At 41.7% G+C, this 13841-nt stretch overlaps 1 protein-coding gene across 5 annotated transcripts in view; it reads right to left on the bottom strand.

The window, feature by feature from the left end:
* The window catches only part of JAKMIP1 (janus kinase and microtubule interacting protein 1), a 275429-nt gene that overhangs the window by 123375 nt on the left and 138213 nt on the right, over positions 1–13841 (bottom strand). The window lies entirely within an intron of this gene.

Below are 13841 nucleotides of genomic sequence, written 5' to 3'. Positions count from 1 at the left end.
AGATACAGACAGACTGCAATTTGATAACTTGTGCTGGGATCTCAGAAACATGTCGATATTCCCTGAAGATGAGGGACAAAGCTTCTCTCTCTATGCTCCAAGTTATCTTTGTATTGATCCAGCTACAGGCAGTCTGATCAATAAGCTTCCAACATTTTTTCATATGGAAAAGTTCATAGCATGAGTAGATTTGAAAGGATTAGATTTTTATTGATAAAGGTTAGTAAATGTCGATTTCATTGTACACACACACACACACACACACACACACACACACACACACACACACACACACACACACTTCCATCAATAACAAGTAAACTTTACAGATAAGCAAATTAAGAAAAATGCTGCTTCAGAACTATTAGAGTTTGATTTAAGGATGTTTACTTTGCGTATTTTGATATGTGATGTTGACAATTTGTGTTTTAATGGTTATAAGGTCTCAATTTTTTGATCTCAACATCTGCTGTTATTAAATAATGCTTGTCTGATCCCCCCCCATAATTTTCTGCAATGGTGAAATTTTAAATTGGTAAAAATAAAAAGATGCTTAAAACCCATACTTCTGTGGAACTGTGAATATTTAAGTTGATAAAAATAGAAAAATGCTTAAAAATTATCAATATTATTGTGATCTATGCTACACAGTTAGGTCAACGTAAGGCAGCTTATGTTGACCTCTTTATGTCAGTGTTCACACTACAGCCTCGTCCCACCAATCTAAGTGCCATACTACACTGACACAATAACTCCACCACCACGAGAGGTGTAGTGCTTCTGTTGATGTAGTTAGGGCAATGCAGCTTCTGTTTTAGTTATGCTACTTACATTACTGTTGACTGTCTTGTCAATTTCACATCCTGTCAATTTCACAGGGCCATCCTAGAACCTGATTGCCTTGGCTCCCCACTCCCAGCTGGGCTGCTACCCAGAGGCTCACTGCTCAGAAAGCTGAGAAGCTCAGGTGGCTGCCTCCTGCTCCCAGCTGAGAGCCCATGGAGGTGCGCGGAACTGAAAGCCCTGGCTCCGAGCTACCCCACCCCACTCACACACTGCCCCATATCAGATGGTGGAAGCGCTCCTAGTGAGGACGCGCACCATTGACAGAAGATGGGTAGGGTGGATATCAGCCACTGCAGTAATCACTGCTGTGGCTTTAAGTCGACTTAACATACGTAGACTTAGGGCTGTAGTGAAGACATGCCCTAAACCGTAAAGCCAAAACTTAGAGAATAAGTAAAATGTACTCTTATCTTTTAACATTCACCCAGAGCCTTAACTTGATTTCTTACATGAACTTAATTAATAAACCTCTAACTGTATGTAACAGGACAGGAAATATCAAATACCCCACTAATGACTAAATCATGGGTTCTCTGAAATAAAGGAACATTTATTGGAAATAACCATCCTGAAAAGCTTAATACATTAAAGTATGTGAAATGCTCTGAAATGAGTAGTTTTTGACTATGTTGCCGATTTATAATTAATAACATTACAATAATAACGCCAGAACAGGGATGAATTATCATCTCTTTTTTTCCCCAACACCTCTCCCCTCTGACCCCCCAAATCAAACCAGTAAAAACTCAATCCTGCTTCCTCTAAAATCAATAAAATTTTCAGTGAGTTTAATGGGAGCAGAATCGGGCCCTATCAAAACATTGCATTTTGGCCCTGACCTTGCAAATTGAGGAGCATCTCCTGTAAGCTATTGTGAATCATCAGCTCCCAATGACTTCAGAGGCAATGAAAGGATGCCTAGCACCTGGCAGGATCGGATCTTAGTGTTTCTGACTAAAGATATCCACAATGAATAACACTCCTTCTGTTCTATTAATGTGACGTACTATTGTTATCTCGCTTAAAATTTTATATTATGCATAGTTTCATAGGGCTCTATCCTGCAAGGTGTTGAGCCCACTAATTTCCTACCGAATTAAATGTGAAAACATTCTGAAATTAACTGTGTGCTATTGGACAGTCAGTCAAAGCCAAATTGCAATACAGTTCTTCTGGAAATCAATATACTCTAGGTTTGCAAGCTTCCCTCATCCTCTCCCCTCAATGGAATTTAACAGGACTTAAACCAATAGACTTCTACAGAAATGTAAGAGTTCCTATAAAAATCACTCAAAAATGCCTATATATTTAATAGAAAATTGCCCCTTTTTCTCACCTTTGTCCTTCCCCAGTAACCACCTTCAAAAGGTCCAATATTGCAAAAATGCTTCATTTGGGGTCCATCACTTCTACCCTGTTGCTGGCTAGCAGACATTGTTTTCAGTGCATACATAGCAGCAACCATGCCGAAGCCAGCTTGAGGGTTGAGGCATTAAACTGAGGATCTGAACTGTAATAAGCTGTCGCTAGGCCACCAAGAAAGCCTTTGATGAAATGCTGTTTTACACCCACATTGATCACACTGAAACTGTAGCTGTTCCAGTCCACTCAAAGAAGCTCTTTTGTTTGATCTTTTCCAAAGGAGTTGGCTTTATGCTGAAAGGAATTGCTTTTGGAAGAGAATCAATCAATCACACACTGTCTGCAGAATGGCCTCCCATGTCTGGAATCCATGGAGAATGAGAAAGCAGAGATTCATCAAGGACGTTGCTTTGGAGTGATTGTAGGATCTCTATCGTGATGGTATGTGGCACAAGGATGAAGACCAAGTGCTAAGTAACCCAAGCCAGAGTGAAGGACACTCAAAAACCCTATCACATAGGGGAGCAAAGTAGAAAGAGGTACCCCTATGGAATCTAAAAGCTCTCCCCTTCTGTCTCTATATGGGGAATTACTCAGCTCAGCCTTGGGACACTGGATGACGTATAGCATACATTGTCAAGAACTGCAGGACGCACTTGAAAATGGAATACCATACTGCTATGGCATTATAGCTGGAAGCAAAAATCCCTGAGTCAGGAAGTTCAAATCGGAAATAGGATGCAAATTTTGAAAATGAGGGTGTTTAACCATTGGGACAGATTACCAAGAGATGTGATCAATCATCCATAATCTAGAACTGGATTATGATTTCCGGTGCTAAAATGCACTGAGCTACAGAAATCAGAAGGGACATCAGGAGCCACTGAGACAGAAAACCCTCTATGGAATTTAATAGGACTTAAACCAATAGGCTGCTACAGAAATGTAGCAATTTCTATAAAAATCACTCTAAAAATCCCCTACATTTAATAGAAAATTATCATCTTTCTGTAAGGTTTTGAACCATCCTATGGGTTTTAATTTTTAAAAATGTTGTATTCCTGCAACCCAAGCACGACATAGAGCAGAGGAAGCATTCTGAAGGGTTTACAGACAGGGATCAGTCTCCTTTAGCTGACGGTACACACCCACAAATGGTCAATTCAGTCCATAATTTAGGAGTGCTTCTGGATTCCTTGCCAATGTTGAGTGATCATATACCACAATCTTTTTACCACCTCTAGTTGTCTAGGAGACCTCATCCCATCCTGGCAAAAAATGGCCTGGCCTCAGTTATTCACACCTTTGTCGGCTCTTGGCTGCATAACGGCAATGAAGTATTGTTGGGCATATAGCACTCAGGTCCAAGCGATCAGCTGGTAGAGGACACTGAGCACATCTCCTCAGCATCACTGGGTACCACAAACATATCAAACCTATCTCCGCTCCTTGCACAAGCTTCCCACAGGATACTGAACCAAGTTCAAGATCTCGTCCTGAACTTCAAGGAGCTCAATGGCCAAGATGAAGACCATGGCTGACAACTTTGCTCCTCTGGCAAAATGGAACTTGCTATAGTAAAGGTAAATCTTGTCTGTACAGGAGACAGCTTTTTGGGATGCTGGCCCAAGATATTGGAGTTAACTCCCTCAGAAACTAAGGACCATCACAAATTTCACCACCTTCCACTCCAGGTGCAAGGCACATTTCTTCGACCTTGCCTTCTTTAATATAACCATATAGCCCCATGCATGCATACATACATATATAATATTACGTTATATATTTAAAAAATTCCAGAACAAAACACTCCCCTGCACACGTCTCTCCCTGGGTAGAGGATGGCAGACCACACACCACAGAAGTTAGTCACGCTGCTCAATGTTCTCCTGGAAGGCACTCAGATACTACAGTAATAATGAGCATGGTATATGATCCCATATAGAATATCAGAAATAAAACATTAACCATCCTATAGAATTTAATTTTTATATACAAATCCTACAGAAAATGTTCTATTAAATCCTATAGGACTTTTCTGTAACGAACACGGCCTGCCCAGCCTCCCATGGCCTCTCCACTATTAACCAGACACCAAGTTCAGTGGCCTCCGAACCTGCAGTCTCTACCAGCCACCTCCTTTTCCATGCCTCTATTTCAAACCTGAGGTTAAAAGTGGCAGAAGCAACAGACAGTGCATAAGTTTACAGCTACACTACCGCCACCTCAGTCCTCCGGATGTCAGAACCCGTACTTTCCCTCCCATCAGATATCTCCAATTACAACTACCTTGTTGCCACCAATCATTTTTACCCATCAGCCGTCACCCACTTTTATCTATATGACCTTTATCACCATCCTTTTCCCACCACATCAATCCTCCTCTGTACTCCTTTCCTCATCAGACCCAATTTCACTGTTCACTTCTCTGCAGCACCCTCACACCTCCAACAAGATGTACACGTCAGCACAAAACTTCCCTTTCCTCCTTTCCCTATTCTCTCCCATTCTTTATCACTCTTCTTCTTGGGGTCTTTTTAGCTTGTAAAATTTTAAGAGAGAGTCATGTGACAATGTCAAAGAATCACGGAACAAGTTGCTTTATGCTCAAAACTGAAGAAAGGACTTTTATTAAATTAAGGAAAATGGGACCTCTTATTCCCAAAGCCTCTTGCCTGTCTCTCTCTGCTTCACTGTGAAGCTTCTTCCTAGACTCTTACTAAGCCCTTGCAGTTGGGCTTCTTACTACATATTTTAAGAACTGGTACACAATCTCACATGGGGCAGTGTATTTATTGTGAGGAACCTAGCTCACCTTTGGGCTAGAATATTATTAGAAATTATATCATACTGCACTACAATATCATCTAATTTCCTGTTCTCCAGAACCTCAAGGACTCTTTTGGTATTATGACCTTCTCATTATCTTCCTCCCACTGAATGTGCACGAGTGTTAATATCTTCCCCCAGATGAACTGGCTTGAATTTTATATTGTTATTCCTAGCAATATTTGTAACGCTTTTCGGTCCCATTGTGTTGTATCTCTATCCATACCACCTCTCAACTTGGTGCCATCTGTGAGTTTAATTAATGTGCTTTATTAAACGCTCTTCCTAACAATAAAGAAGTCTCTCAATCCTTGGATCATATACCTTCTCCCCCTTCCTACTGAATCATGTGTTACTGTTTTAGAAATCAAATGATCAAATATACCGTATTCCCTTCATATACTAATTTTACATTATAATCAAAATGAGACTGGCCTTATTTATTCTTTATAATTTTCTGCTGCTTATTGTTCATATTTTGTTACTCTTCAGATGCTTACAAGTACTCTCTTTTTCCCCCCCATTATTTTACTAGGGATTGAGAATGTAGGTTTACAAGACACAAACATACAACTAGCAAATCAGAATATCCATCTTTTTCAATATATCCTGCCTCTAACCACTGGTCAGGTTCAGATACTTCAAGAAAACCCAACACACAATCCAACTTACCCAAAGAGAAAGCTTCTTTCTAACTCCAGGCAGTTAGTGGTTAACTTGTGCCCTAAGACATATATTTTTAATACTATCTAATACAAGCATAGATGGGATTTACCAAAATCTTTTTTTTCTTCTTTATCTGAAGATGGTTACTATATTTGTTTCCCCCCTTCAATTCTCTGGTACCTCTTCATTTCTCTAGAAATTGCTTATGGTTCAGAAAGTTAACTAGATAAATCCCTTTGTACTTGACATATACATCAGACAGAACTACTGATTTATATATATTCAGTTCTTCCAAGTAATCTCTTCCTTGCTTTTTATCAACAGCTGTGTTTTAAATTCTTCTTTATATTACATACAGCTTTCCATACTTTTCTTAATATAAAGGAAGATTTAAAAGTATTGTTGCTCCTATTAACAACACCATGTTGTTTTCTTAAGTTTCATACATCAAAAAACTTAAGTTTTAAAAACTCACTTTTCAGTCATAGCATTGTATTGCCTATTGAGTCCATCTTGGAGGTGCCAATATTCCACACCCCAAAGAAATGTCAAGAAATGAGATGTTATGAAGCCAAGTAATTTAGAAATCATAAAATTAATACACAGAGTACACTGGGGTGAAACATCTCAATTAGGCTGAATCCAAGGTGCTATTTCAAGATCTCAAAGCTTGTAAAATTTAAGACCAAAAGTAGAATTGCAATGACCCATGCATACCTAAACAATGCTACCACTGTTGCATTAATTTAGGTAGAATATATGGGCCAAGAATGTTAATATATCTCAGCCACTGTCCACCATAATAAACAGTTTTATACAAGGTTTGGAGTTTGGTATTCAGAAGACTCATCCTGCTTAGCACCATGGCAAACACATCATTAAAAATCCTTTGTAACCTTTGAATAGAGATACAGAAAAGAAGTTAAACTGGGTAAGAATTTGAAAGACACAATATTAAATAAGGCTTTCACTTTAACAATATCCCTTTCTCTTTAGCTGCAGAGACTTTTTAGAAGAGAAAAATACCCTTTTTGACAGTATTTTAGATGGTATCTAAGATGGTAATAACTGTCCTTTTGAGGAAAAGAGAAGTTAGTTAAGATGGGCTGAAACTGTTGCTGCTGCTCCTGCTGTTCCCCAGAAGACAAAACTAGACAAACACAAAAGGGAAGAGAAAAGAATAGCAGAGACAGAAAATGCTTCTGAATGAGGAGATGTCAGGAGTAGGCACTCCATCTCCTGAACTTTGATGGAACCTCCTCTGTGGCTCCTAGATGAAGCAATGAGGACACTTCTGTCTGTAACAGGCTCTTGTGAGAATGGACCCTGGAGCGGGATGTGGTAGTCATGGGCAATGATTTCTGATACCCATCTGTCTGACATCAAGGCTGATCACACCTGATGGAACAGGGCAAGGCAGCTGTCAAAAGAGGTGATCACTTGACTGGATCTGATGTGGCTCCATAAATTTGCTGATGTGTCATAAGAGTCCAGCGTGCTGCTGCTGCTGAGGGGGAGAAGAATATTGGGGCCCTTCGTTGTATTTTGAGTTTACCTTGGCGTCATATTCTGGTGGCCTGTGGTGGTCGGATGCATCTGTGGCCTCAGGTAGGCTTGCATACAGCATGGCTTGCAAAATAGAGCTGGGATGTAAATCCGTAAGCACCACGAAGTGGCCTTTGAGTCTTTCAAGAGTATAGAGCATTTTCTTCAGTTGCTAAATAGCTCTGCGCTCTCAAAGGGAAAATCCTCATCTTTAGTTTGTACCTCTCTTGAGATACACGGTGCTGGGAGCTATAATGCTCTGAAAATTGCCATTTCTGTGGCCACAGACCTTGCTGTGGTGTCTGAGGCATCAGTTGTGGTGTCTCACTCTGGTGTCTGCTACTACCTGACCTTCCTTATGTTGATTAGCTCTTCCCTATCATTGTACAGGAGCTTCATGAAGAAGGGCGTCACCTTGTCCCAGGTTAGGAAGTCACATTCAACCAGTAAGGCCTGGCCATTACCCACATGCAATTGCAGACAGGCAGAGGAGTATGATTTCCTCTCAAATAGATCTTGGAATTGGGATCTTTGTACTTCTCTCTTATATTTCCAACTTGACTAAGGAGCCTGAGTTGGAGAGAGCACAGAAGCACTCAAACCCAACTGGAGATATTTGGTCCCTCTTCTCTACCTGCATCGCATCGAGTGTTATCATGGCCAGCATCAGCAAGACATTAGCTGGATCAAGTAGCACCTCATTCATGGTGAGAGCAATCCTAATTGGGCCAGAAGCTGAGGATGTCAAATAGGTAGTGGGATTTCTGCTATATGAATGACGTCTCTTTCTACAGAGTCTCGGCAATACTCACAAAAAGCTCCTGGAACCAGGGCCGGGTCCAGGCGCCAGCAGAGCAACCTCGTGCTTAGGGCAGCAAACTCTACTGGGAGGCATTCTCCCCAATCCTAGCATGGCACGGACGCTTTTTTTTTTGTTCGCTTTTTTTGTTTGTTTGTTTGATCCGGCTGCCCTGTAGGGGGCGGCAGCACGGAGGAGGGAAGCGCCCTGCTGGGAGCGTGCTGCGCGCTCCGTCTGCCCCAGCCGGTGCCAGGTCTGCAGCAAGCCTGGCAGGGCAGCCTGCGTCCTTCCCTCCCCACTGACCGGAGCATGCAGAGCCCTTCCAGCAGGCAGCGCGGCGGTCGGGGCCGCTTGGCGAGCACCCCGCTGAAACCCTGGCCGCCCCCCTTCTCTCTCTCCCTCTGCTCCTGCTCCCTCCTCCCTGTTAGCCAGGGCACGTCTGCAGCACAGGGAGTCCCCCTGCACCCGCGCTCCGACTGCCCTGCAGAGTTTTGGGTTTTTTTCCTGCTTTGCTGCTCCATGCTTGGGGCGGCAAAAAAGCCAGAGCCGGCACTGCCTGGAATAATTTAAAGTTGTCAGGCATCATTACTAGGCAAAGGATTCTGCTTCATCAGGAAACAAAAAGGTATGTCTATACTGAAATAAAAGACTCACGGCACGGCTGCAGCTGGCCTGAGTCAGCTCACTTGGGCTCATAAAGCTCAGGCTGCGGGGCTCTAGAATTGCAGTATAGACTTTTGGGTTCAGGGTGAAACCCGGCCTCTGAGATCCTCTCCCCAGTGGGGTTTCAGAGCCTGGGCTCCAACCTAAAGTCTACACTGTGATTTTATAACCCCATCGCCCAAGCTCAGTAAGCTGACCCAGGCTCTGAGACTTGGTGCTGCAGGTTTCTTACTGCAGTGTAGACATACCCAAAGACAAGAAGTGCTTTGGCAGTAGTACAGGCTGCTGGTATTTCTTTGCCTGTGGATCTGATTCCTCCTGGTACTCCAGCAGTGGTGGGCTAGCCAGAGACACTGACGGGGAGAATGACCTCTTTCTCTTCCCTCAGTGCGATGAAGAGCAGCTTCTCATTGTATAAGATGGTGGACCCCAGTAACTCTATGGTAACACACTACAGGAGTATGTCTGGCTCATTGGGTATTGGCCAGCCCAGTGCCAGTCTTGACGGGCTGGGGTGGCAGAGCCCTGCAGGGAAAGCTGAAGATCTCTCCATAGTGTCAACCACTGACCCCCAAGGAGAGGGCTCTCTGAAGACCAGGAGAACATTTGTCCCACTTACAGTGAAAAGGAACAGACCTCTAGAGCTGGCAGCAAAGTGTATGGCACTATCAGTACCAGTCAGTGCTTTGGCACTGATGATGTTGTCCCCCCAGCTCATACTCCATGGTAGGCATTGATGCCAAGAGGTGTATTGCCAGAGCCAGTGCCAGCAGGTACACTGCCATAGACCACTACTTCTCCCCAGCCCTTGACACCATGCAGGTCCCATTAAATTTATTTATAGTATTTGCCTCTGTTCGGAGCTGCCCCAATCAGTGCTAGCTTTGATGCCACTGATCTTAAGATTGGCTTCGGCACTTTGAACATCTGTGCTAGTGCTGGTACCGATTATTTTCTTGGTCCCGACTTCTCTGCACTGGTAAATGGTGTTGCTTTTCTGTTAGATAGGCTATTGGATGATGCTGGCTCATCTCCTCAGGGTCAGATGAGATCTTCATAGATTGCTCCAGAAGGTGGAGCTTCAGCCTATGTATCCCTGGAAAAGAGAAGACTAAAGGGGGATACGATAAAGGTGTATAAAATCATGAGTGGTATGGAGAAAGTGAATAATTAAAAGTTATTTACTAGTTCCCATAATATAAGAACTACGGGCCACCAAATGAAATTAATGGGCAGCCGGTTTAAAACAAATAAAAGGAAGTTCTTCTTCACACAGCAGACAGTCAGCCTGTGTAACTCCTTGCCTGAGGAGGTTGTGGAGGCTAGGACTATAACAGGGTTTAAAAGAGAACTAGATACAGTCATAGAGGTTAAGTCCATTAATGGCTATTAGCCAAGCTGGGTAAGGAATGGTGTCCCTCACCTCTGTTTGTCAGAGGCTGGATATGGATGGCAGGAGAGAGATCACTTGATCATTTCCAGTTAGGTTCCCTCCCTCTGGTGCACCTGGGATTGGCCACTGTCGGCAGACAGGCTACTGGACTGGATGGACCTTTCGTCTGATCCAGTATGGACATTCTTATCCTAGTGGAGAATGATGGCACACCAAACATTTTCTCAGTATAAGCGATTCTCCGAAGCAGAAGAGGCACCTAACTGTGCCAACATTTTAAGGGGATTAACTCATCGCAGGATGGACAGAGCTTGAAGGTTTAGAGTATACCATATGAAGGGAGCAGGTCTAACCAACAATCCTTGATCCAGACAAGTAGATATGACCACAGCAATCATAAGTCAAGGTAAATGAGAGAGCTATGAATGTTTTTAGAAAATTTGTAGAAGATTTAGCCAAAAACCAAGAACTAGTGGGTCAGAGACTCGCTGGTTCCATCCCGCCGCCACAGGCGGCCACCCTTTCTTTCATGCCTTTGTATGGGAGCTTCAGGAGGCACAGGGAGTGAGAGAGACCATGATGGACACTGCTATTCAAAAAAAATCCAATCTCTCACACAAGGGACATACGCATCTACGCCCAGATCCACACTGACACATACTTGAACTACACTCTTCTCTGCTTTGCTTTTCATTTTAAGTTTCATCATGCATGCGCACATGCACACACACGAGTGAATTTGCAGGAGTCAACAGTTTAAGTTGTTCAACAACAAATACAGCCCACTGGGGAGACATACTCTGGTTTATAATGGCTCAGGTAAGATTTGGTTTCACAAAAGCCATTGTTTTTTAGTGTATAGAAAAATATGCTAAAGTTAATTTTTAAAAGTGTCACAATTCATAAAGTAATCTGGGACTGAAATATATCCTCTTAATGATTATACAAGCAGCTAAGAACATTTCTAACTTGTTATCTAATGATGTTAGGAGATAATTATGTCCCAGGTAAATTCAGAAGGCTTTTCCTCAGATAAATCATTAATATAACATATGTATACATGGATATCCCTAAATAGAAAGACAGCATATTTAAGGGATTTAAATTAAGTTAATTAACTTCAAAAGACTTTGTTTCCTTAGCTAACATTATACAAGTTCCAGATGCCACTGAACTGTTTCCTGAGCAGCCTCAATACTTTGCCATTCACCTCTGTGCCAGTAAAGCCATTTCATTCATTTAGGTTCTCTAGGAACAGTGAGTGCTTCTTGCCTCCTGAAATTATTTATTTTTATCTTGAATTTCAGTTAGTTTTTTTTCATTATTCAGTTTGAGTTACTCCATAAAAAGAATTAATCCCCCAGGACTCAGTTTTATCCATATTTTGACAGAGAACTCTCCATTACTTTACATATGCTACCAAAATGCTGCCAGATTTCCTGCAGTATCCTTGTCCAGCTCAGACACAGCACAACCTTGTACTTGATCCGATAGTACAGAGGACTCAGTGACATAGCACACCAGGTCATTCCATCAATCAAACTCACTTCTCTCTAGGTGAAATCCAAGCCCCATTAACGTTACTAGAACCAGGATTTAATTTCTGCCTCAGTCCCTATACCCTGACAACAAGAAACAACTAGTATGGCCTAATTCTTTCAGATTTACTGTTACTCACATCTATCCTTGTACTCCTCCATTAGACACATTGATTATGTAGCATTCCCTCCCTCACTACTTGGATGGCAGGGGTGTGTGGTTTGAGGGAGAGTAGGGGACATGAAGTGTGGATGGTGTCACCTGCATTGTAGGGGTTACAGGTATTGCTGTACAATTGCTCTGGCTGCATTAAAGAAAGTGCTGGATTTTAGGGCAATGCAGTTTGGCTTCTTTCATTCACATATCCCTGATACTGCCTTTCATAAACACAGAGTTTCCACCCTGGGAACCATGGATGGCAACTCTCCAGCTGGGAGAATATAAGTATAAGATAACTTTCAAAGCAGATGGTCTCTAATGGCAGAATAATGCAGCAGTCACACAATCAGGCCACTGGCATTGCCTGTACATATGAGCTATTTTAAGAAAGAAAATGAAGTAAAACAGCTGAGAAATTATATATATATATATATATATATATATATATATATATATATATATATATATATATATATATATATATTTATTTCAGATTAATTTGATAGAATGGTGAAATTTAAACTGAGAATTGTCTTTTAAAACACAGCAGCACCGAGGTACTATAAAAGGATACCTGGGCTACAGCACAACTGTCAGTCTCTCCCTACAGGGCCTGAATGGCTGGCAAGTTTCCTGGCCTGTTGTACTAAGACACACAGAAAGCTTTGCACCACCCCCCACACCACAGTTTACTCATTTTATCTGTGGCGGACGGGGAGGCAGAGGGGAACAGCAATAACATCGGCTACCCTGTTCTCACACCAATTCTGCTGAGTAATCCATGAGAAGCATTAAGAAGGTATCAGGCTGCAGCTCAAATGCCACAGTTTAAAAGTAAACTCTAAGCAGGAAGGAGAAGTAAAAATTACTATCTGTAAGTAGGCTTTTCATAACTTTCTGTTCTGCAAAATATTTTAACATTTCAATATTTTGTCTCAATTTGTGACGAAAAACAAACGTCATAATTTCCTAGGAGACAGAAATTCTGATTTTCCACCAGCTCCATACTGATTTTATTATGGCAACTGAGTAAGAGTTTGTTGGAAAGAAAAAAAAATCTGATTTTCATCTGCAACATTTTATTTAAATTAATTATATAAAATAATAAGACTGTCTAAGGCTTTGTCTACGCTGCCAAAACCTAAGATCCAGCATCACTACCCTCTCAGAAAGTTACAGAGGGCACAGAAGAGGAAGTAGAGCTGGAGATCAGCTAATGCAGAATCACAACTCCAAAGATCTTATGAAGATTCTCCCATTCCAGTGGAGAACAGTCTTCAGATGAAAGACCAAGCAGAAAAAAAATGTTACATTTGAGACCATTTTTATATATTGTAAATGGCAGAGAGAAATTTTTGCTTCTGCTTCAAAATCTACCTTAAAAATAATGATGGAAAAAAACAATGGGAGCCACCTGGAAGTGTTAGTGATGAAATGTTTGCTCTGATTACAGGTCTCTGAACCTGCATGCAAAGGGATGCATGTGAAATCTTTTACTCAGCTATGTGAAAAATTTAGCAGAGAGATCAGAATTTCTTCTTTACATGATTACCTCACACATATTTATTCATGCTATGGGTTACATATAACACTTCCGAGACCAGCTTTAACTGCAGAAAAAATACCTGGAGTAGATCTGTCAGTCTATAAAATTCAGTGCGTTTTGTAGGGAGTCAAGTGCCCTGATGGTCCTCAATGAATTAAGAAATAATAATAATTAAAAAAATAATAATAATTGTAGATATACCTATCTCCTAGAACTGGAAGGGACCTTAAAAGGTCATCGAGTCCAGCCCCCTGCCTTCACTAGCAGGACCAAGTACTGATTTTTGGCCCACCTCCCTAAGTGGGCCCCCTCAAAGACTGAACTCACAACCCTGGGTTTAGCAGGCCAACGCTCAAACCACTGAGCTATCCCTTCCCCAAGCCTACTGGTCCATCCACCTCTGAGATGATGCAAGGAAATAAAATTATACATGTTAACAGCTGTTTAAACATATATAATTGATGAATGAACAAAATCTTTTGGGTATGCCACTG

This window comes from Gopherus evgoodei, chromosome 5 (genome assembly GCF_007399415.2).
Source record: "Gopherus evgoodei ecotype Sinaloan lineage chromosome 5, rGopEvg1_v1.p, whole genome shotgun sequence".
Taxonomy (NCBI): domain Eukaryota; kingdom Metazoa; phylum Chordata; order Testudines; family Testudinidae; genus Gopherus; species Gopherus evgoodei.
The sequence above is the reverse complement of the archived record's forward strand: the minus strand, read 5'-3'. Positions and strand labels throughout refer to the sequence as shown.